Below are 25,119 nucleotides of genomic sequence, written 5' to 3'. Positions count from 1 at the left end.
TCGTTAGGGCCACTTTTAGCTGTCCAACAATATGCCCAGCATAAATCAATGTAAAGAAAGGACCCATTAGCTGCCCAAAAACATGCCTGGTGTAAAACACACAAATTAAACATTAAAGCAATGCCTGTTTAAACAAAGCACTAATGAGGAATTTACAACAGGTAAGATAACTTAAAACTCACCAAAACGGTTGTAGATTGATTTGATCTCTTGTGTGTGTTACGCAAGTTACGCACAATGTTTGTTTTTGTTCAAAAGAGTTTCCAAGGGTTTTTGTTTTTGAAGAATTTCATTGGCCGTTGAATGCGTCAATCACCATCTTAGCAAGTTTGGTTGTGACTGCAAACACAATTGACGAATCGTCCATATGCAGGGCTGGTACTATTTACGCAAGTAATTTGTTCATTGGCTGTTGTTGAACTCCTGAAACAGTAAACATTTGTTTATTGGATCAAGTAAGCAATCAATCAAACACAAGGTCCAGCCTATGTTTTGAAATGTCATGTTGCTAAAGCCATCGAAGGATGTGCATCTCAGGCTTGTTGTGGATTAACTATATTGCTGGAATACTTTTACTGGACCCTTGTCGACGTAATATGACCATTGATAATGGATTATGAAATTGTGTTGGACATTTATGAAGCTGAAATGGTGAGTTCCTTATTTTTTGTGTGTTAGCAATTGTTTGACTTAAATGCTCGCCGAGCCTGCAGATATGATTGTTTATTATAATGTTTGCTATCATTTGAATCTGCGGAAATTCCGTTTTCTAACAATATATAACATGCCCGGGAATGCTTTGAAGTTGTTCTGTATGTAGCGAATTTCCCGCGGGCACGACATGAAAAACCCACCCGTGGGCCGATGGAACTGCAATAATATGGGAAATGATACACAGGTTATAATGTGTTAATAATTTCACACATAAATCGCTCCAGACTATAAATCGCACCCCCGGTCAAACTATGAAAAAAAAACCACGATTTATAGTCCAGAAAATAATACTTTGTTTTAGGTGCCAGTCTGTTACCCAAATCTAATTGCTGTGTGTTAAGTGAACGAAAAGGCATTGACTTTGTGCACTTTGTAGCTAGTCACATTTTGAAGTTGATGTGCATTAGTTTAGGGGGCACTGCCGCATCAAATATGGCAGATACGCTTGTGACCTTGTCAGATTCCACTTACCGATAGGCCAAATCGGGATGGTCAGCCAACTCTCCTGTAAATGGTATTGGCTCCCCATTGTCCATCGCCAGCTCTAAGGCGGTCTTCCGAGGGCATGGGAGCCTCTCAAGTCGGCTTCAAGATCGATTCGCTGAGGTTTCTAAACCATCCTTAAATTTAAGGAGCCAATCTGGACAATGTCAATTCTTCACCATTAATAGAAAACCTCACTTCAGAGTTAATGTGAACAATTCGACCACTCCTTTTTTACAACGGCTCTATCTCATTTTAAATCTGTAGCAACTTGGTATGACCTAAGGGTTTTAACAATCCTTGTTAGAATTGCTCGGATTCGTTAATAAAATAAAAAGTATTTAATGTACCCCGGTACCTAACTGAATTAAAATGTGGCAATATCCGATGTTATGGTTATTATCATTCTTTCACATTAGAGGTAGCATGGTTTCTATGTAAATAAAATGATAATAAAGTGACAAAGTACTTAATTTGTAATTAGAATTTATTAAAGGAGTAATAAGTCGTACAAAAATCATAAATCAATTTTGTTCACGCCAGATGCGTAATACATTCATAATTATGACAATTGCTAATTGACAATCCAAAACCTTGTAATTTAATAAATGCGGATTAGTATAGATTAAAATGTTTCATAAAATACAATACATTACAATACAATTTAATTTATATGGCGCATTTCATAACAGCTAGAGCTGTAACAAAGCACTTTACAAACAATACAATAAATAGAACAAAAACAATAAAAGGCTTTGACACATGTATTAATATATATAGACATAAATAATACATAAATATAAATAATGAAGCCAATAAATCGATATAAAACACTATATACAATTGACACCGGAAAAGAGCCAAAAATTTCAGGTCTGATCAAAAGCCAGAGAAAAGAAATGAGTCTTCAACCGGGTTTTAAAAATGGACAGAGAGGGGGCTTGCCTAACAACCAATGGGAGGTCTTTCCAGAGGGAAGGACCAGCAGTTGAAAAGGCTCGATCCCCTCTGAGGCTCCTCTTGGTTCTCGGCACCTCGAGCAGCTCCTGTGGCTGCAGGAAGGTGCGTAGGAGTGGAGGAGCTCAGAGAGGTACGCCGGGGGCAGGCCATTTAATGACTTATAGACAAATAAGGGAATCTTAAATTGAACCCTAAAATGCACTGGGAGCCAGTGAAGGGAGGCCAGAATTGGTGTTATGTGCTCCATCCTCCAAGCTCCAGTTAGTAGGCGGGCAGCAGAATTTTGTACCAACTGGAGACGTTTGAGGGAGGACTGGCTGACTCCGAAATAAAGTGCATTGCAGTAATCTAGCCGAGATGTAACAAAGGCATGGATGACTGTTTCTAAGTGCTGATGGGAAAGGAGGGGCTTTGCCTTAGCCAGCTATCTAAGGTGAAAGAAGCTCGATTTTACAACAGTAAAGTAAAATAAAGCTGAATGTTCATAAATGGTAATAGGTTTAACATGATTCTTCTCTTATTGTGGAAAAAGAGAAACTCATCCTTAAATCTTATGATCACACATATCAAGAAAGGAAATCAAAACCAAGTAAAATATAATATGCAATAAAAGCAGTCAATACATTTTAAGTATAATTAAATTTAGGTTGCATTCAAGAGTGCGAGAATTACACGACGTCTAATTATTGACGTGACATTAGTATCGTATTCGGATACAGCGTGTTAAATATTGATACTGTTCAAAGTATTGATACTTTTGACATTAGCAATAACATAAATAGACAAAACACACAGTCCATGCTCTAACCAAACTTTTTACCCTTGATTAACTTGATTAACGTATAACTCAAGTTCAAAGAGGCTACATCCTCCACTGAAGCAAAACATTTCACAGCTCTCTCGTATTCACTGATACAAAACTCCCTTCACTTACTTAATGTTTTTGTCCTCTTATCTCTTAAAGAACCACCATTCTCACTTCAAGAGGCTCCCATCACGTTCGTCCACAGCACACAAGATGTGGTTTCCCTGTACGGCTGCCAAAAATTGAACCTCCACAAAACCCTTCAACCACCACCACTCAGCTCTTAATAATGTACAAGGTAAAAAGGTAATTAATCCATTTGACAGGGTTTACACACAATCAAAATCCATGCAACACACAGATTCCCCCAACAGATATCATCAAAGAAAGCAGAGAGAGAGAGAGAGAGAGAGAGAGAGAGAGAGAGAAAGAGAGAAGGAGGGAGGGAGGGAGGGATGGAGGAAGGGAGAGAGAGATTGTAGATCAAGCAAATGGCCATGTTTATCATTCAGAGGGAACACAGGGTGTGACGGACAAGGAACACAGAAATGGTGGTGGGTGAGGGGCGGTGGGGTTTTTAGCATAGGGACTCCACATAAGTGTGTACTTCACTACTTCTTAAACATCTTTGAACATATATGCCAGTTTTTCCAGTTTTTCAAGGCAGCGGTCCATGTAGTGATCCAACCATACTCACGTCAATCATCTTTTGAATCCATTTGCAACACTTCGCTCACAGTTATCTTAAGCACCTATCCCACTAAGCGGCGAACATTTGCGAGTGTTTGCGAAGGTGGCGAATGTTGCGTTCTCATCAGGATTTGTCAGGGTTCGTAAAAGGTTGCAAACGTTTGGCAAACTGTCGCAAGACATTCTCCAGACATTCACCTGTACTATTCTTGTCGGAGGGGGATTTTGAACATGTTTGAACGGCTGACCTGTTTTCTGAAGCTGAGCCGTGATTGGTCGTTACCTGAGCCCTGTGACAAAATGGCCACCCCTAGAGATGGCTAAAAACGGGTGGATTAACTCTTATTTCACAAACACAATATTAATCAGAATGCCTTGTTTCAACTAGTGGGCTTGCATAGAATAAATTCTAGTGTTGTTCTGATACCGATACTGGATACTGGGATACTTCCCAATTCCACATTAAAACACTGGTATCGGTATCTGCGAGTATGTACAAATAACGTGCTGATGCCATTTCCCGATGCTGTACTAGTAAAGAACGTTGAATGCAGGGCTTTATATCTTGCTCCCTGCTGCCTTTTCATGTGTGTACGGATGGGGGGCAGTGGGGTACAGGTGGGGGGCAGTGGGGTACAGGAGATATGTTGGCGATATGTAACTACATAGAAACTCCAGCTAGAGCGAATGTTGCAATAGGCGGAACCAAAGTGGCCAAGTTCAGTACTTTAAACCTGATGCAACATTTGAGAACGAAACATGTGAATGAGCACCAAGAGTTTGCGGCGGCGGCGGCAGCGAGCATTAACAAGGGGAATTGACCGCAACAACAAACCCTGCTCAATTTACATTGAATGCAGCGCCTTGTATCTTGCTCATTCACGACACTGGTGTGTTGTGATTGTTCAGTATTAGCCGTCGCTATTGGCCCAGAGCGGACGCTCTTAGCCAATGGCAGGGCTGCTTTTTCATGTTGAGAGAAAAAAATAACAGTGAGGTACAGGAGAAATAATGCCGGCGGCGATATGGAATTACTGTACTTCAACATAGAAACTCCAGCGAGTACAACAGCTAAGTGCAAAATTAGCGGTGCAAAAGTTGGTTTTGAAAGTTGTTGCGATGGGTCACTCATACAGTACTCAAAACAAACTTTTATAATAATGTCCTATAGCTTTTGTAATTAATCCGACACAATCTCTCTCAAAGATACGTCGTGTATATAATTTCTCATTTTTTCCTGTTTCACAAAGGTTTTTAAGTCTGACCAAGCCATGATAGCAATGGTTTTACATCCGAATATGCAGTTCTTTAGAATTACAAGAAAAAAATGCTCATATATATATATATATATATATATATATATATATATATATATATATATTTTTTTTTATTTTTTATTTTTTTTAAGTCTGGTATTGGTACAGTATCGGCATTGGCCGATACCGCACAGCTAGGTATTGGAATCGGTATCGGTGCCAAAAAATGGCATCGGAACAACACTAATAAATTATTTTAAAATATTTGTTTGGGTTGTCTTCCTCTTGAAGGAAAGGTGTTAATTGGGTGCACCTTTTTAGGCGCTCAGGTAAAAATACCAGGGGAGTGGCAACGGGTTAAAAAGTTGCTTGACGGCTCATTGGAGAAATCCAAAATAATTTGCACACTTTGCACCGTCAAATTCAAATACCGTATTAGTTGTACGTCTTTGGTGTATCATTTAACTGTTGTATTTTACAGGAAAAGAATCCTATTCAAGGATCAAAGCAAGCTATTAGAACTTTCTTTGAATCGAAATATACTTATTACTATATTACTTATTAATTTACAGATTTTACTCAAGTAAATAACGGTTCCAAGCTTCGTAAAAAATTGTAGTTGAAAAATACGATTAATCGCGATTAATTATGGAAAACTTTGCAATTAATTAGTTAATTTTTTTTTATCATTTGACAGCACTAGTATATATATATATATATATATATATATATATATATATATATATATATATATATATATATATATATATATATATATATATATATATATATACATATGCTGTCAAGCGATTAAAATATTTAATCGTAGTTAATCACATTTTTCAGAGTTAACGTAGTTAATCGCATATTTTATTTATTGTAAAAAAAAATCCATGGATTTTCTGTCCCACTATTTTCTTGAATTTTAATACCCTTAACATGAATAAGAGGATTGATTTTCTTATGCAAATACTTTATTAAAACCCCTTAACGTGAGGACGGCCCACCGAGAGGCCCTCCGTCATCCGTCAAAACAAAATCGCTGATGCAAGTCGTCAAATGAGTACATGTGTGAACATGTTATACATCTTTTAAAAGCTGAGTTTCTGGAGATTTGAATGGATTGGAGTTTACACTCCAGTCATATCTGCAGACTGAGTGAGCATTTATGTTAGACAATCGTAGATCAAAGAACAAAATGGCGACTCACCATAACAATATCATAATTCGTCATATTTCACACACGGAAATGTCCAACTCCATCAAACATAGTCCTATTACGTCGAGAAGGGTCCAGTCAAAGTATTCCGGTGAAATAGTGAGTCCATGCCAAGCTTTACATCCATAAAGCCACGTTATCTGCAGCTGCAAACATGACCAATTTCCATAAAATATCACTATTTTTTCATGCATTTGTGATCGTAGCTTTACTTAGCATGAGCTCATTAGCCACTTGCACATATCAAATGAAAGCTGTAATCCTTGGCCTTTGATTGACACCTCACTTTAACCAATCTGCAAGGGCTTTCCCTTTAAAAAGACTTACGTGCGTAAAAAAGTCACTCCCATTACATATCCTTACGTAGCTTTGGCTAATCACAGCGGAACTGACTGGTGACTGACGCATTGGATAGCCAATAAAATTCTTCAAAAACCGATATGAGGTGTGTCATACAAATTCTCTTTGAATAAAAGAACCTCGTTTCATAAACGCCTCCTTTTCGTGCTTCGTTCTCCTGCGCCCTGTGCGCAACGAGACTCTCTGCTATCGCAAAGCCTCCTTTGCTGTTGTTTTTTTTTTGGAGTGTAAACATGGCAAAACAACAGCATAAAAAGAACTATACCATAGTAGCATAAAAAAAAAAAAAGCATAGCAGCCTTTTTTTCCACAAGTATTCACACAAATGGGTGCACAGGTCATCCAAATGGAACATCTGGGGTTCGCCTGTGCCTTTCCTTAGGAAAACATGTGTAAAATTCATTTTTTGTAGGATTATTGTCAAATTTGAACTGGAACTTGGGGAGACCTCAAGCTTTGATTCTGTAGTGTTTTCAAGTCCAATCAACATTCTAAATTCATTTTCAATGCAGATTTTGTGAAAAGAAATTAGACGAATATAAGATTCGTCTTTTTTTTTCTGTTTTCAAATATCCACAGTTCAGTGACAGGAGCACTTACACAGATTCTGACTGTTTGGGAGAAAAATTCAAAATGTTATCTTAGAAAAGAGACCAAAACTATGCTGATACTCCAAATGTTTCAAGAACAGCTACAAATTTACTTTGGGTGGACCTTTTTTAGGCGTTTTTGGCAAAGTTGCCAAAAAGTTGTCCTTAGGGAAGTCAACCCAAACATATTTTTTTCAAGAATATGTTTTATGCAGCGGCACGGTGGTCGACTGGTTAGCACGTCCGCCTCACAGTTCAGAGGTCGTGGGTTCGATCCTGGCTCCGGCCTCCCTGTGTGGAGTTTGCATGTTCTCCCCGTGCCTGCGTGGGTTTTCTCCGGGCACTCCGGTTTCCTCCCACATTCCAAAAAAACATGCATGGTAAGTTGATTGGATACTCTAAATTGCCCCTAGGTGTGATTGTGAGTGCGGATGTTTGTCTCTGTGTGCCCTGCGATTGGCTGGCAACCAGTTCAGGGTGTCCCCCGCCTACTGCCCAAAGACAGCTGGGATAGGCTCCAGCACGCCCCGCGACCCTTGTGAGGAGAAGCGGTACAGATAATGGATGGATGGATGGATGTTTTATGCAGGCCCACTATTTGAAACAAGGCATTCTGATAATTTGTGGAATCAGAGTTTATCCACCTGTTTTTAGCCATCACTGGGGGCAGCCATTTTGTCACGTCAGTTGACTGAAAATAACATCACAGTTGCTCAGGTAACAACCAATCACAGTTCACCTGTTTTCTTAAACTGAGCCATGATTGGTCGTTATTTGAGCCCTCGGCATCTGTGATGTCATTTTCAGTTGACAGAAGTGATGGCCGAGATGGCTAGACTTTGCTGCTTGATTCATATTCCACAAACACAATATTAATCAGAATGCCTTGTATCAACCAGGGGGCCTGCATAGACCATATTGAAAAAAAATGTTTGGGTTGACTTCCCCCTTCAATTGAAAAAACTCAGCCCTTTCAAACACACACACCTGCACGCACACACACTTGCACACACACGCGTACGCACGTGCACACACTCACACACAATCATTTACATTAGTGTTGTTCTGACACATTTATTTCGTCTTGAGAGAGACTTGTTCTTCAAGCCGCTTGGATTGAGAACTATACGAGAGCAATACGCAGCAGTGTTTGCACGCACATCATTTTTTATTGCACTCTGGCAATGACTTCATCGACTAAAAAGATTATTACTCGCTGTTCGAGTATCTTATAAAGGTATTTTGTTTATTAAAATTATGTTGTGGGTATATTTTAATGTACATTTTGTCAAATAAATGAACGAGAAACAGGTGGTGTACCGCTGAGATTGTCTCGACGGCTCTTGATCGCGCTGCATGGTTCCTGCTGTTATAAAATACAGCTGCTTTGTAGCAAACGGCATATTATTTTGTATTTATTATTTTTCTAAAATGCTGCAATATTGCTTTGTGAGTATGTATTTCTTTATGTATATGAAATTACACCAGAATAAAAAATACACAAACAATAAAGACCTCTTAATTTAGTAGATTATTAAGACACTGAAATCTTTAAACACTCAGCAGCAAAAGCCTATGACACACCTATTCACCACAAGTATTCACGTTAAAGACAAGTTGGCATTACAGTACATGTATACATTTTTTGTGATAAAAAAAAAAAAACATACAATAACAGTTACAGTTATCACTAACTATATTAAAACTCTTTTTATAATGGAAAACATTTTTTAAAAGTCTTTCTGAAATTGTATACAATTTTCAGGCATTGAAATCTGTGAATGTTCAACAGCATATTGTAACGAATTGGGTTATCTGTGTTTTGGTCGAATTTGTGTGTTGCTGAGTTGTGATGTTTCCGAGGTTAATGAATGCATCATACGGCAAGCGAGTGGAGCAGCGGAGAAAGAAGAGCGCGAGCAGTTGTACTTGAATTAATAAAAACATGATAATTAAACTACATCTGACGCCGTCGTGTTCCTGGAAGATGCTACAATATGATAAATCTCGCTATTTAAGTTTGACGTTTTGGGCTAAAAAGACTGCTTACTTCCTCATCTAAGAAACATTCACAGTCGGATGATGCCGTGCATGTTAGACGTGCTAGCCGCAACAGCATGTAGCAATGTCGGCACACAACTTTCGGACTTATCCACGCACCTTTCCCCATCGGCGATGGGGAACAGGAAAGCCAGAATGTTCCCAAACAGGAGACCGCAGTGTAGGGGGGACCTTCGAGCTCTGGCTCTTTTCTGGCTCTCTCTTTTGTCCTGCCACTCTCGTCTGCCGCATGCAACAGTCAGCATCCGTGCGTAAGCTCGCGCTAATAAGTGGACCGAACCAAACATGCCATACCGAAACGTAGTAATACACCCGAGTGTACCGTTACACCCCTAATGTATATATATTATTATACCGGTCCAGCCCTGGGACGGACTGCCCAGCTCTGTTTATTGGTGTACCTGATGTGAGCAACCAAAGCTGTGGAGCACATCAAAGTAATCAAAGCATCAAGCAATCAAAATCAACAAATTAGATTTTAATCTGCCATAGTGGACCCTAAACTAGACCTTTCATTCATGTCGTTCCCCTCATTGAAATCCTACAGCCCAGGAATGGCACAAGCATGACGAGATGCATCTCCCACTGTGCGGCCTGGCAGGGTGGGTGCCCCCCCCCCAGGTTTCCCACCACACAATCAATATTCCAAGTAATTAAGGCCCTTATGCAATGAACAAACGAGTCCCCACAAAATAGTAAATACAAACATGCCTAGCACTCCTCCAATGGAAATGTTAAAGAGGAAATGATTTCCTACGGAAATAATTAAGATCTAAATCAACACACTAATAAACCATTCATCCATCCATCCATTATCTCCCGCTTATCCGAAGTCGGGTCGCGGAGGCAGCAGCTTCAGCAGGGAAGCCCAGACTTCCCTCTCCCCAGCAACATCCTCCAGCTCTTCCGGAAGGATCCCAAGGCGTTCCCAGGCAAGCCGGGAGACATAGTCTCTCCAGCGTGTTCTGGGTCGTCCTCGGGGTCTCCTGCCGGTGGGACATGCCCGGAACACCTCACCAGGGAGGCGTCCAGGAGGCATCCTAATCAGATGCCCGAGCCACCTCAACTGGCTCCTCTCGACGCGGAGGAGCAGCGGCTCGACTCTGAGTCCCTACCGGATGGCCGAACTTATCACCCTATCTCTAAGGGAGAGCCCGGACACCCTGCGAAGGAAACCCATTTTGGCCGCTTGTATCCGAGATCTTGTTCTTTTGGTCATGACCCACAGCTCATGACCATAGGTGAGAGTAGGAACGTAGATCGACCGGTAAATTGAGAGCTTCGCCTTTCGGCTAAGCTCCTTCTTCACCACGACAGACCGATACAGGGTCCGCATCACAGCAGACGCTGCACCGATCCGCCTGTCGATCTCCCGTTCCATCTTACCCTCACTCGTGAACAAGACCCCAAGATACTTGAACTCCTCCACTTGGGGCAGAATCCCATCCCCGACCCGGAGAGGGCACGCCACCCTTTTCCGACTGAGGACCATGGTCTCAGATTTGGAGGTGCTGATCTTCATTCCGACCGTTTCACACTCGGCTGCGAACCGCTCCAGCGAGAGTTGGAGATCGCGGCTTGAAGAAGCCAACAGTACCACATCATCTGCAAAAAGGAGAGATGCAATACTGAGGCCACCAAACCGGACCCCCTCGACACCTCGGCTGCGCCTAGAAATTCTGTCCATAAAGGTTATGAACAGAATCGGTGACAAAGGGCAGCCTTGGCGGAGTCCAACCCCCACAGGAAACGAATCCGACTTACTGCCGGCAATTCGGACCAAACTCTGGCATCGGTGGTACAGGGACCGGACAGCCCTTATCAGGGGGCTCGGTACCCCGTACTCCCGAAGCACCCCCCACAGAACTCCCCGAGGGACACGGTCGAACGCCTTCTCCAAGTCCACAAAACACATGTAGACCGGTTGGGCAAACTCCCATGCACCCTCGAGGACCCTGCTGAGGGTGTAGAGCTGGTCCACTGTTCCACGGCCAGGACGAAAACCACATTGCTCCTCCTGAATCCGGGATTCGACCTTCCGACGGACCCTCCTCTCCAGCACCCCTGAATAGACCTTGCCGGGGAGGCTGAGGAGTGTGATCCCTCTGTAATTGGAGCACACCCTCCGGTCCCCCTTCTTAAAAAGGGGGACCACCACCCCGGTCTGCCAATCCAGAGGCACTGTCCCCGATGTCCACGCGATGTTGAAGAGACGTGTCAACCATGACAGCCCCTCAACATCCAGAGCCTTTATGAACTCCAGGCGGATCTCATCCACCCCCGGGGCTTTGCGACCGAGGAGCTTTTTGACTACCTTGGTTACTTCAACCCCAGAGATAGGAGAGCCCACCTCAGATTCTCCAGGCTCTGCTTCCTCAGTGGAAGGCGTGTCGGTGGAATTGAGGAGGTCTTCGAAGTACTCTCCCCACCGACCCACAACGTCCCGAGTTGAGGTCAGCAGCACCCCATCTCCACTATAAACAGTGTTAATGGTGCACTGCTTCCCCCTCCTGAGACGCCGGATGGTGGACCAGAATTTCCTCTAAGCCGTCCGGAAGTCATTTTCCATGGCCTCCCCGAACTCCTCCCACACCCGGGTTTTTGCCTCAGCAACCGCCACAGCTGCATTCCGCTTGGCCAGCCGGTACCCGTCAGCTGCCTCCGGGGTCCCGCAGGCCAAAAAGGCCCGATAGGACTCCTTCTTCAGCTGGACAGCATCCCTTACCGCTGGTGTCCACCAGCGGGTTCGGGGATTCCCGCCACGACAGGCACCGACCACCTTGCGGCCACAGCTCCGATCGGCCGCCTCAACAATGGAGGCACGAAACATGGTCCACTCGGACTCGATGTCCCCCGCCTCCCCCGGGACGTGGGAAAAGTTCTGCCGGAGGTGGGAGTTGAAACTCCTTCTGACAGGGGATTCTGCCAGACGTTCCCAGCAAACCCTCACAATACGTTTGGGTCTGCCAGGTCGGACCGGCATCTTCCCCCACCATCGGAGCCAACTCACCACCAGATGGTGATCAGTTGACAGCTCCGCCCCTCTCTTCACCCGAGTGTCCAAAACATGCGGCCGCAAGTCCGATGATACGACTACAAAGTCGATCATCGAACTGCGGCCTAGGGTATCCTGGTGCCAAGTGCACATATGGACACCCTTATGCTTGAACATGGTGTTCGTTATGGACAATCCGTGATGAGCACAGAAGTCCAGTAACCGAACACCGCTCGGGTTCAGATCGGGGGGGCCGTTCCTCCCAATCACACCTCTCCAGGTCTCACTGTCATTGCCCACGTGAGCATTGAAGTCCCCCAGCAGAACGATGGAGTCCCCAGGTGGAGCGCCCTCCAGCACACCCTCCAAGGACTCCAAAAAGGGTGGGTACTCTGCGCTGCCGTTTGGTGCATAAGCACAAACAACAGTCAGGACCCGTCCCCCCACCCTCAGGCGGAGGGAGGCTACCCTCTCGTCCACCGGGGTAAACCCCAATGTACAGGCGCCAAGTCGGGGGGCAATAAGTATGCCCACACCTGCTCGGCGCCTCTCACCCTGGGCAACTCCAGAGTGGAAGAGTGTCCAACCCCTCTCGAGAGGACTGGGACCAGAACCCAAGCTGTGCGTGGAGGTGAGCCCGACTATATCTAATCGGAACCTCTCAGCCTCACACACCAGCTCAGGCTCCTTCCCTGCCAGAGAGGTGACATTCCATGTCCCAAGAGCTAGTTTTTGCTGCCGGGGATCGGACCGCCAAGGTCCCCGTCTTCCGCCGCCGCCCAGCTCACACGGCACCCGACCCCTTTGGCCCCTCCCACCAGTGGTGAGCCCATGGGAAGGGGGACCCACGTGTCCTTTTCGGGCTGAGCCCGGCCAGGCCCCATGGGTGCAGGCCCGGCCACCAGGCGCTCGCCATCGAGCCCCACCTCCAGGCCTCGCTCCAGAAGGGGGCCCCGGTGACCCGCGTCCGGGCGAGGGAAAACGTGGTCCGTTAATTTTACTCATCATAAGGGGTCATTTTGAGCCGTGCTTAGTCTGGTCCCTCACCTAGGACCTGTTTGCCATGGGTGACCCTACCAGGGGCATAAAGCCCCAGACAATGTAGCTCCTAATATCATTGGGGCGCGCAAACCCCTCCACCACGATAAGGTGACGGCTCACGGGGGGATAAACCATTCAATGGGTTAAAAAAGTCACTGCACTGCGCATGCGTATGATTCATTTGACATTGCTTGATGTTAGTTCATCCCACAATTTAATACCATTTATAGAAATATAGTGCATTTTCAATCCTGCTCTCACTTTCACTCGCTGGAACAGAAACAGATTCATCAAATAGTTACCCCTTCAAAAATATTTTCATGGCAGGGGAGCGATCACAATTTGTCCATTAAAAGCCATGTGTCACTAATAATGACGAAATAACAGGAACCAAAATGTATGTGGACATCTCGATGTAGGCCCACTTCAACCTCTGAAAACATCATAAAACGATTAGCCTTTCCATGGCAAACTTAACTAGAGGTGCAAGCAGCTATAAAGGGCCCTTGCACTCCTGGCAACGTTGGGAGTTTTTGTAGCTATTGGTGAAACGTACAACCGGGGATGCTTTTTGAAAACTTTCTAGGGGGCGCTAGCAAGCCATGTGGAAAAGATTTCACAATTAACTAATTAAATATTGATGAATTTAGCTGGCCTGATATGTGTGCTGAGTTCCGCGCATGTTCGCACCCTCAAAATCACTATTGTTTTATTGGCAAATTGGGCGTTACCATGGCAACAACTTTTTGTAAAAAATCACAAACATCATGAAGGGCTAAACACATCTAGTTAACCTGCCAGGAGAAAAAAATCAAATAATTAAACACGTACTTCTTTACAACTTACAACTTACAACTACGATGAAAAATAATTTTGTAGAAATCTTTAGCCCTGGACTCTTATCAAATGTGACAAATGTTTAGAAGAAAATATTATATGAGTGAAGTTCCATAAGCTTTTGTATTCAAAATGATTTCAAACTTTAAAGATGGTGGACTTCCTTTTAGGTTTCGCATATGACATCAAAATACTTTTAACTAGCCCATGACATGTTACATGTACCACCACATTTTCGTAGATATAGGTGAAACATACAACCTGGGATGATTTTTTTTTTTTTAATCCTAGGGGGCGGGAGCGAGTCTTTTTTTAATTTTTTTTATTTATTTTTTTTAAATTGCACAATAAAATAGAAAACTAGAGCTGCAAGCAGCTATAAAGGGCCCTCGCAGCCCTGGCAACGTTGGGGTACTGGCACATTGGGATGCTCGCACATCGGAATTGAATAATCGAATTTACCATGTAGATCAAGTTCCAGCAGCTTTTTTTGTCAAGGTGACGCCAAACTTTAAAGTAAATTCAATATGGCAGACTTCCTCTTAGGTTTAGCATATGGCACCAAGAGGCTTTTTTGTAGGTCTCTTTCTGTTACATATACTACCAAATTTTTGTAGATGTAGTTGAAACGTACAACCGGGTCCACTTTTTAAAAGAATTCTAAGGGGCGGTAGTAAGCCATCTTTTAAAGCTTGCACAATTGAAGAATTAAATATAGATGAATTCACCAGGCCTTCTATGTGTGCAAAGTTTCATGAGTTTTCGTGCATGTTTACATTCTCAAAATCAGAATTGTTTTATTGGCAAACTGGGCATTACCATGGCAACAGCTTTTTGCGAAAAGTCTCAAACTTCGTCTTTTAACATCATGAAGAAACACTCCTGAGGAAATTTGAGGTAGCTCTGGCTAACCTGCCGGGAGAAAAAACAAGAATAAAACATGTACGTCATTTAGCCAGGAGGTGGTGCTACCACGATGATGAAAAGTAAGTTCGTAGATGTCTTCAGGTGTAGACTCTAATCAAATTTGTGAAATGTTGACACGATATTATCATGTGCATCAGGTTACATCAGCTTTGAAAGTAAATGTGACGCTGAGTTGTAAAGTCAATTAAAAATGGTGGACTTCCTGTTAGGTTTAGTACATGGCTCCAGGAGACTTTTTTGTCGGCCTTGACCTGTTTGATATACCACCAAATCTTCGTAGATGTAGGTGAAACGTACAACCGGGGCACTTTTTTTTTTTTAATTGAAAGGGGCGCTAGCGACCATTACTTACAAATTACTAATTAAAACAAAAAAATATTGATGTTTTCGCCAGGCCTGATGTATGTGCAAAGTTTCGTGAGATTTCGTGCATTTTCAGACACTAAAAATCAGCGTTGTTTTATTGGCAAACTGCCTGTTGCCATGGCAACAGCTTTTCACGAAAAATCACAAATTTCGTATTTTAATGTTTGGAAGGCCTAAACACTCTTCCGAGCAAAGATGAGGTGGATCTGGTTAACCTGCAAGCATAAAAACAAAGAAAAAAAAATGCATCTCCTTCAGCCAATCGGTGGCGCTACCACTATGGTGAAAAATACGTTTGTAGACGTCCTCAGCCCTTGACTATCATCAAATATGAAAAATTTAGAGAATGAATGATCTGAGTCAAGTTAAAACTGCATTTATTGTTACGGTGTAATCAGACTTTGCGGCACTGTCATGACCACGACCTTCGTCGAAAAGTCACATTATTCGATGTAGAGTAGGATCAATGTCTTGAGGGTTTTCTGACAAATTTTCAGTCAGATTCGTTTAACGGGCTCCATGCAGTACATAGAAATGTAAAAAATGACAATTTTGGTCTACGTGGCGCTCTATGTATAACGGAATATTATCATATAGATGTCTTCAGGTCGCGACTCTTTACGTAGAGCTGAAGTTTGAGATTTTTTGGAGCATGCGCAGGGGAGTTATTAAGGTTTTTCTCTTGTATGGCTCAGGAAAAAATTTACGACAAATTTGATGCCCTGCCGCCGTCATATAGTTTATCGAAAACTCAAAAAAATGTTTCCAGTTGCTGCCCCAGGTCGTAAGATGACTCGTAAGATCTCTGAAGTTTGAAGTCAATCGGATGAATCCTTCGGCACATGAGTGGAAAAGTATGCACCCTGTAAATTTGCAAAGATGGTCCAAAATTGGACATTGAAAAATTCATAGCTCACTTCCTGTACACTTTAGACCAGGGGTGTCCACAGTTATTGAGCCTGAGAGCTACTCATGACATGGCCGAGTCAAAATGATCTACCACCTACTAAAAATGCAAAACACATTATTCATAAATACATTGAGAATTATTTTATATGTACCGTATATGCCGGTGTACCTTGCATGACTGCATCAACCTATATAGCACAATACAACATAAAAAATGTTTTCTAATTACCTTACTCTGATGACTTGCACTGAATGGAATCAGCCAGGGACGCATAGTCTGGACAGTTGCTCAGCCTCAAGCAGATTTGCAGCAACAACAATCTGCCCATTTGCTCCATTCGGCGCGTATAAAACAAGACAACTTTATTGCACACTATGCTAATGCTAGCAATATTGCTGTCTTTGTAAAGTTCAAGAACTGTGGAAAAACAATAGTCACCGAGTGAACAGGATGCTGTGTGGCTGTGTGTGATGTTGTATGGCCGATGCTGATTGGCTGCCGCGAGGCAAAAAAAAAGTGTCCTTTTTTTTACGCGTTGAATGGAGCGAATGGGTGGATTTTCGGTCCTTCGCTCCGCGTCGCACCACTCCAAAAGCATCATTCGCGCTCCCCACACGCAACAGCACCCACCCGCGCGAACTACATTGACTCCAATTGAAACACGACACCAAAAACACTCCCAACGCAGTTGGTGTGAACGTACCAATACAGTAGTGAGGACGGATGATAGGCTGGCGATCTACCCACAATACCTTTGCGATCGTAATGGGCACCCGACTTTTTTGTACGTCTCGGGGTGCTACACATGCCTGCCAATTTTCGTAGGCCTAGCTCAAACGGGTCAGGATTGGTTTTTATTTTGCCACTCTAGGTTTCGTTACAGAGCCATTGTGTTTGCGTCGTTTTCAACGACTTTAAAATATCAAATTTTTCGGCAGGCCCAATAAGAAAAATGGTGCGCTTAGTACACATCATTTCCACCGAGCTACAATGGTAACATTTAGCTAACATCTACACATGTAGCATTACAAGGAAGTTACGGTAAGATAACTTTAAACTCACCAAAACGGTTTTAGATCGATTAAATAACTCTTTTATTTATCCCCGACCATGTAGAGTGTTTCCAAATCTTCAGAAGTATTTTTGTATTCGGTCGTAATCATCTCCTCCTCTCTCCGGGCCGTGCGTGTGTGTGTGTGTGTGTGTGTGTGTGTGTGTGTGTGTGTGTGTGTGTGGCTGGCTGATGATGCAAGACCACGTCCTTTTAAAGGAACACTATTTTGTATAGATGGATTGATAGACAGTCAAATTGTCTTTTTATCATACTATTTTAATTATTTATTTAACACAATATTATATTTTCACCGTTTGAATTATTCATGCATTTTAATAGCTTTTAGAATTTACCTTTATGATTCGTTATGTGGGTTGCAATTACATGTGAAATTATATACACTACAGGTTATTCTGCCCGTTGTAAAGTCAATATGTAATGGAGGTTTATTATATGCAGCCTTCGAACGCCCTCCTGTGGCTGTTTGGTGTATTGTTTGCTGACCTTGAAAAGGAAAGAGATACGATATAATGTGTTAATAATTTCACACATAAGTCGCTCCAGAGTATAAGTCCCCGGTCAAACTATGAAAAAAAACCAAAAAAAAAACCAATGACTTATAGTCCGGAAAATACAGTATTTCCTGATAAGACCTGTTAAATTCTAAGTATTCATCTGTCCTATAGATGGATATACATGTATGTACTATATAGGGATACATGCGTCGAAACATCAACTCAAAGTTTTAGCAGCATTTCAAGGTTTTTTTTTTTTTGTTTTTTTTTCCATTTCCTCTCTTGCTTAGCCCTCCACCCCTCTCTCTCACTCTCCTGATGTGTGCAAGCAAGTTTGGATAATGTGAATTTTTGGAGGGGAAAAGGATTACCTGGGAGATAAAGAGTGGCTTACTAAAAATTAGAACTGGCTTGCAACCAGTTCAGGGTGTCCCCCGCATACTGCCTAAAGTCAGCTGGGATAGGCTCCAGCACGCCCGTGACCCTTGTTGTGATAAGCGGTTTTGATAATGGATGGATGGATTTTCCAGACTATAAGCCGCACCTTTGTACAAGCTGCACCCACTCTATTTAAAAAAAAAAAAAAAAGAACAAAAAAAAACAACAAAAAAAAAAAACATAGACTCCACACCTTTATATAAGCCGCACCTATCTATGTTGAAAAATAGGGCCCGTGCACGACGTGTCATCGCTGACATCGCTGCCGGGGTAGCCGCCATGGGAGCACACTGGACGCGATGTGCCTACTGTTGTTTCACAAAACAAATTCACTGTGTTTCCCGCCTGATTTAGACGGCCGAAATATATAAACATGGTGAACCGTTGCTGTGTTAGCGGGTGCAGCAATGCAACCAACGATCGCAAAGGAAGAAAATTTAACAACGGACTGAGTTTTTATAGATTCCCTGCTTGGCAGAAGACCGAGGGAACCCTAGTTTCAAACATGTCAAAGTGAAGTTGGATGGCTTGGTTATCGGCTGTAAGATGAAAACATTTCACCATAAACAACCTTCCGTCTTGGGTTATGCTCCGTACATTTTCATAGCGGTAAGTTGTTAATAAAGTTTAGAATCCTCTTGCTTTCTCTCTTCTTGTCACACACGTGCATGCACTCAGTGAGTGAGGTAAAAGGAAAGAAGGAATGATCAACGATGACATACGCTGGTAAAAAGTAAATAAGTACGTTTGTTTGTTTAGCTTAAGTGGACGGTGTACAAGCAAACGCAGCACGTACCTTAGTCCGAATGACGGTGTTGTTATTGTTCGCCGCCTTCAACATCTGCAGGTCCTGCACCTATCCATTTGTAAATTACAGATGAGAGGCTAAAGATGTATAATGTTTAAATTGGTCTGAAGTGTAAGAGCTCACACTACACACAAGGTACACGAAAATATCCTGTGCACACAAAGGAGGGAGGAAGTAGGTCCGGTTTGTAGCTCCACTCAGCATTGGGAATTATGTAGGGATCCAAACCATTTATAATTTCTATTTTTGCAAGATATCGGTCTCTGGCTTCACTGTCTAATTTATCCTTGTAAAGCCCGGTAATTACTTGCATTTTTATGTTTTTGAATCTGCAAATACACAGCCTTTAACGTACGCTCATTCACCATAGCTCCCAACATAGCGGATGATGACATCGCGATGACACGGCACACGGGCCTACTAGATGTTTACTGAAGTTACAGAATGATTTTGAACTGTAAATGTACATACAGTATATGTACCTGAACAGATTCTTTCCTAATAGTGCCTTTTAACACAGCAGCAACTTTGCTGATTAGAACGGAATAGAACCAAGAGAAAATAAAGTACTTATTGTAATATTCTGGCACACTAGTCCATTAGTGATGACATGATAAGGGCGCCATCACGCAATTCGGAAATGTTGAAAATAAACATTGACACGCAGATGCCGGAGTGAGACCAAAGCAAAGCTTGTCTTATACCATCAAATATTACATGGTGTCAGAGTTAAGCGTGCTTGTCGACCTGCAGACGGAAGATGGAAAGCACAGGTGTCCCCATGCCACGGATGGACTGGGATTCGTCTAACCTGCCCGATGCATGGAGAAAGTTTCGCCAGCATGTGGAGTTTATGTTTTCGGGTCCGCTACGCTCTAAAAGAGAGGAGAAGAAGTGTAGCTACTTGCTACTTTGGGTTGGCGAGAAAGGTCGCGATGTGTTTAATACATGGACTCTTACGGCGGATGAAGAAAAACTATAGAGGACCTCCCACGACAGGTTTGGAACCTACTTTACGCCAAAGGCAAACCCCATCTTCTCACGCTATAAATTCACGAAAAGACGCAGAGTGATAGCGAAAGCTTTGACCAATTTGTGACGGAGCTAAGGCTGCTAGTAAAAGACTGCAACTACCCCAACAGTGAGGAGATTGAGAATTGTTTTCGGTATAAGCTCACCAAAAGTCAGCGAAAAATTACTGTGCTATGGTCCTGAGCTCATGCTTGAAAATGCCATTGACATTGCACGATCGTATAAATTGTCTCAGCAGTAACTTAAAACGATGATTTCCCCTGCTACAAACCCGGCTAGCCAGTCCGTGCATGCAGTGAACAGACACATAAATAAAGCAGAACAGAGGCGCCATGGATGCAAAATGGCCAACGCAGCAGGCGGTGGAGCTGGCAAAGAGTGTGGTAAATGCGGACGAGGACACAACAGCACAGAGGACTGTCCAGCAAAAGGACGACAATGCAACAAATGCAAGAAATGTAACCATTTTGCTAGTAGTGTGTGTAGGACAAATACACAGCAAAAACAGACAAGCTCAAAGTCTAAAAAAGTGCACACTGTGTCTGACTACACCGAAGAACCGCCTGAGTTATTTATTGACAGTATAACAAAACTAAATGCAAACACAGCAAGAGAACAGGCATTTGCAGAGGTGGAAATAGGCAAAGCCAAGGACAAATTGAAGTTCAAAGTTGACACAGGTGCCCAGGCCAATGTAATACCAGCAGACATATTTCACTGCATATTTGGAGATGTGGTGTTAGGTTCACCAGACAGTCACATATAGGAATACAGGAGGACAGAGACTTGAAGTCAAAGGAGCTTGCAGGCTAACATCTAGATACAAAGAAAAAAACTCTAATGTTGGACTTTGACATCGTTGATGTTAAAAATGCACCTGCCGTTTTAGGCATGAGAGCATGTCTAGATTTAAACGTAGTTAAGCTGGTGCACATAATTCAATCACAGCCAGAAACAAGCACAAGCATCACCGAAGAGTTCGCAGATATGCTCAAAGGAATTGGGCTGTTTCCGTGTGAATGTGTCCTCCACCTCAAACCTACAGCCACACCAGTAGTGTGTCCACCTCGACGCATCCCATATGCTCTTCATGGAAGGCTCAAATATTAATTGGATGAAATGGAAAAAAATGACATTATTGAAAAGGTGACAGAACCAACCGAGTGGGTGAATGCGTTAGTGGCAGTAGAAAACTGGAAGACTCAGGGTGTGCCTCGATCCTCGCCCCCTGAACAAAGCCATTCAAAGACCATACTATCCACTTCCGACTCTGGATGATATCACACCGAGACTCGCTGGAGCGCAATATTTCAGCGTGCTGGACGCCAGATCCGTCTATTGGACCATTACACTGAGCCATGAATCATGCATGCTCACTACTTTCAACACAATTTTCGGCAGATACAGATTCAAACGACTTCCCTTCGGAATCATATCTTCACAGCACGAGTTCCAAAGGAGGGTAGATGAAGCATATGAGGGGCTCAGCCATTGCAGATGATATCCTGATGTACGGTCGCACCAAAGAGGAGCATGATGCAAACCTGCGTGCTGTATTGGAAAGAACAAGAGGGAGGGGAATAAAGCTGAATGCGGACAAAAGCATCATATGTGTGACAGAGGTGAGCTATTTTGGTCACAAGCTGACACGGGAAGGCATCCGGCCTGACCCCAGCAAGATTAAGGCCATCAAATAAATGGCTCCCCCATGCAACAGCCGAACTGGAGACCATATTGGGCATGGTCACTTACCTCTCCAGATTTGCCCCCAGAATGTCAGAAGCAACAGCCTCCCTCAGACAGCTGTTGAAAGAGAGCAACGAGTTTGCATGGAACTCATATCACGACACAGCCTTTCAACATGTGTAAGATCTTCTGATACAGGAGCCAGGCCCTGTACTTACCTACTTCGACCACACCAAAAAGGTAAAGCTGCAAGTTTACGCATCCAAATGCGGGTTGGGAGCTGTTTTACTCCAGGAAGAGAAACCAGTCGCATACGCATCGAAAGTGCTGAATGACATTGAAGAAAACTACGCTCAGATCGAAAAGGAGCTGTATGCAGTACTTTTTGGATGTAAATGGTTTCACCAATACCTGTATGGTTGTCAGGTGGTCGTGGAATCAGACCACAAACCGCTGGAGTCAATCATGCGGAAGCCCCTGGCAGCGGCTCCCCTACGACTCCAACGCAACTTCAGTGATACGACATCATGATCACACACAAGCCTGGGAAACAGATACCACTTGCAGATACACTTTCTCGGAAGTCGATCGAATGCGAGGAGAGTTCACTGAGTGAAGGTATGGACAAATACACACCGTTGTTAGCAATGCACCAGTAAGTGACAAGAAAATGACGGAAATCAGAGCTGCCACAGCCCGAGATGAGCAACTCTCAACGTTGAGGTCAGGATGTCCTGAGTCACACAAGAAATGTCCACCTCCTATTTCAGCATACTGGGACCACAAGGATGAGATCTCAGAGACAAATGGTATCCTGCTCAAAGGAGAAAAAATCATTGTACCCCACTCACTCAGACCAGAAATGCTTTCACGCATTCACACTGGACATTTAGGTATTGAAAAATCCAAGCAACGAGCGAGAGATGTACTGTTCTGACGTAGAGGCGTTGGTAGAATCATGCAGCATCTGCCAGGAACGACGTAACTCCATCCAAAAGGAGCCAATAATTTCACATCCGATTCCAGAGCGACCCTGGCAGGTGATTGCCACAGATCTGTCCGCATGGAACAATACTAACTACATCGTCGTCGTCATTTACTTCAGCAGATACTTTGAAGTAGAAAAAATCACGAGCCTCACATCCAACGCAGTCATAAAAAAACTCAAGCTATGTTTGCTAGGTTTGACATACCACAAACACTAATCAGCGACAATGGTACTTGTTACAATTCACGAGAGTTCAAAGACTTTGCTAGTGCATGGGACTACGCGGACATTACAAGCAGCCAACTGTACCCACAGAGCAATGGGTTGGCTGAAAAGACTGTCCAAACAGCCAAAGGCCTTATGGACAAAGCTCATGCACAGCATGCAGACCCCTTCTTAAGCCTGTTGGAATATCGAAACACCCCGGTCGAAGGACTGAAATCGCCAGCGCAGCTGTTGATGAGCAGGCGTTTGCGCTCAATCCTTCCATGCACCGAGAAACAACTTCAACACGAGCTTGTATGTTGCAATACGGCAAAAGCTTTATTAAGACAAAACTGCTAAGGCACAACCTGTCCTGTCTGAGAGAGTCACAATTTGTTATCAACTGCCAAATGGAAAATGGGAACCTGCCACTGTCGTGGATTCAGCAGGCACCCAGAGATCGTACAACAGGGGTGTCCAAGTCAAATGGACGGAGGGCCAAATAAAAAATTTTGCGACAAGCTGAGGGCCGGACTGATAAAATGTTCATTGAAATTTTTAAAAATGTTTGGATTGGATCGAGTCCTTCTTGCCTGCTGATGATGTTGCGCTTTATATTTCTGTAATATATTTCTTTGCATCTATGTTTTTCAACCCCCTGGCTGTTGTGTTTTTATCATCGGAGTTACTAAATAAAAAATAAAATAAAGTACATTACTGCCACTTTTGCGAGGCAGCTCGTACATCACTTTCGTTTGCGTTTCTCCTGCCAAACTGGAAACAATTTTCTGGTTGACTTGGGCTGCAAGATTGTATGAACTGTACATAATCTGAAGAAAAACGGATAGGATCATATGATTGGTATGATGTCTCCACAGCTGACTCTGTTTTAGTGTGGCAAGGTATGGATGTGTGTGCCCCTGTCAGAAAACACAGGCCCGTATTACACTTGACATGTCTATTTATTGTGGTCTGCAACAACACAGACAAAGAATAACCCAGCAACATCATCCAATGCATATCCATTTGTTAACAATTTGCCTAAACATTACAATTCACTGGTTTAAGCAATTAAACAGCCAAACAATACATACAATACACATTCACACATTTCATCACTAGAATAGTTAGCATACAAGCCGAAATAACTAACTAGTGTTCATCAACGTGACATCACTCACGAGAACCTATCTAGGCTATTATGTACAGCAGTTACCTGACACGAACGTGACTTATTAAACTCACCTTTTAACATTCACACACAACAACAAACGTGGCGAAACACGGGCAATCTGCAACTACTGAGTTTGCTGGCACGAACAAACTACTAGCTGTGTCGAAGGGGGGGAAAAAGTAGCGGCTGCGGGCCGGATCTAATAATAAAGCAATATCATCCCAGGGGCCGTAGAAAACCGTCTCGCGGGCCTTGACTTTGACATATGTGTCGTACAACATCATCACCGGAGAAGGTCAAGTGCTGAGACTCAATATGCGTCATCTCCTAAAGGTGGAAAACAACAGACAAAGAAACCCCAACTCTAGATAATGAGAACACTGACTCAATGACTTTAGAAGAAGACACTGTGGCTAAACCGGCCCCCAAAGTACCTTCACGTTACACTACCACAAGCTCAGGTCGCACAGTAAAGCCAAGAGTCATTACAGATTTATTAAAAAAAATATATATACATTGTTTCAAGTGTTTGAGAATAGGACTTTGGGAAAATTGTTTGTTGTGATTGTGCTACAGTTAAGCTATTTCGGTGACCACGATACACATATTGCATATATTTGCATAATCTTGCTTTGATGTTTGGCAGCAGTGATTATTTGCAACAGTTCAGTTCTTTAAAAGAAAGGAGATGTAGTATTCTGGTACACTAGCCCACTAGTGATGACGTGATAAGGGCGCCATCGCACAATGCGGAAATGTTGAAAATAAACCTTGGCACGCGGATGCCGGAGTGAGGCAAAAGCAAAGCTTGTCTTCATTACACCATCAAATATCACACTTATCTTCATTTCATTGCCCGCTGCAACTTCAATGTGTCAGCTCTACTGCCGCATACCACGTAATTCATAACCTAGCGCAAAGCGTCCTCACCTGTTGAACTCCTCCACCTGCACTCACATCCTGTTAATGGCTATTGTATTGTATTGTAATTATGGTTACACAGCCC

General features: G+C 43.2%; 1 protein-coding gene across 4 annotated transcripts in view; it reads left to right on the top strand.

Annotated features, from left to right (window-relative positions):
- Positions 1–25,119, top strand: part of LOC147139371 (uncharacterized) — a 69,843-nt gene that overhangs the window by 30,440 nt on the left and 14,284 nt on the right. For 2 of the 4 annotated variants that reach the window (XR_015088577.1, XR_015088579.1), the window contains one exon: positions 3,122–3,268. The exons of 1 other annotated variant lie outside the window; for it this stretch is intronic. The gene's annotated coding sequence lies outside the window, so the exon portion shown is untranslated. The remainder of the gene's footprint in view (positions 1–3,121; positions 3,269–25,119) is intronic. One more of the 4 variants, XR_015088578.1, reaches the window with a different exon arrangement.

Source organism: Filicampus tigris, chromosome 11 (genome assembly GCF_054856515.1).
Source record: "Filicampus tigris isolate MCC_2025a chromosome 11, RoL_Ftig_1.0, whole genome shotgun sequence".
Lineage (NCBI taxonomy): Eukaryota > Metazoa > Chordata > Actinopteri > Syngnathiformes > Syngnathidae > Filicampus > Filicampus tigris.
The sequence above is the reverse complement of the archived record's forward strand: the minus strand, read 5'-3'. Positions and strand labels throughout refer to the sequence as shown.